This window comes from Notothenia coriiceps, unplaced genomic scaffold (assembly GCF_000735185.1).
Source record: "Notothenia coriiceps isolate Sejong01 unplaced genomic scaffold, NC01 NC01_scaffold00037246, whole genome shotgun sequence".
NCBI lineage: Eukaryota > Metazoa > Chordata > Actinopteri > Perciformes > Nototheniidae > Notothenia > Notothenia coriiceps.
In genome coordinates, this window is record NW_011369947.1 from 11,089,052 (window position 1) to 11,089,702 (window position 651).

Here is a 651-nt window from a genome sequence, read left to right on the forward strand (position 1 = left end):
GGTCATACAACAAAACACAAACAAACACATAATCTCATTCTCTTCAGGTAATAGTACAAATACATTTAAAATGTTTCACATATAAATATTATGTATATACATACACACATACATATTTGGGTCTTATTCCGGAATATCCGGGAAGGTGATCCTCCCTGCATAGGCAAAGAAAGGTCCCCAGACACTCCGGAACTTCCCGGAGGAGCCTCTCAATGTGTAACGGATTTTTTCAAGCTGCAAATTATTAAAAATGTCCCTTATCCACATAGTGTGGGAAGGTGGTGTTGGTGATTTCCATCTTGTTAGAATAAGACGTCTTGCTAGTAATGTTGCAAAGGCTATAAGGTCTGCTTTGAGCCTAGGCAAAGGCAGGTTTGGGATGCCAAATACTGCAGTAATGGCATTAGGCTCTATAAGCGTCCCAGTTACTCTGACAAAGTACTGAAAATTGAAGTCCAGTAGTTGTGCAGAGACGTACATGACCAAAACATATGCAAATGGTTTGCAGGTGTTTAGTGAAATTTTTCACAAGAAGGATCTATATTGTCAAACACTTTGAACAGCCTGACTTTAGTCCAATGGGTGCGGTGAACAACTTTACACTGAATCAAACCATGTCTTGCGCAGACGGATGAAGTATGCAGAGGCGGT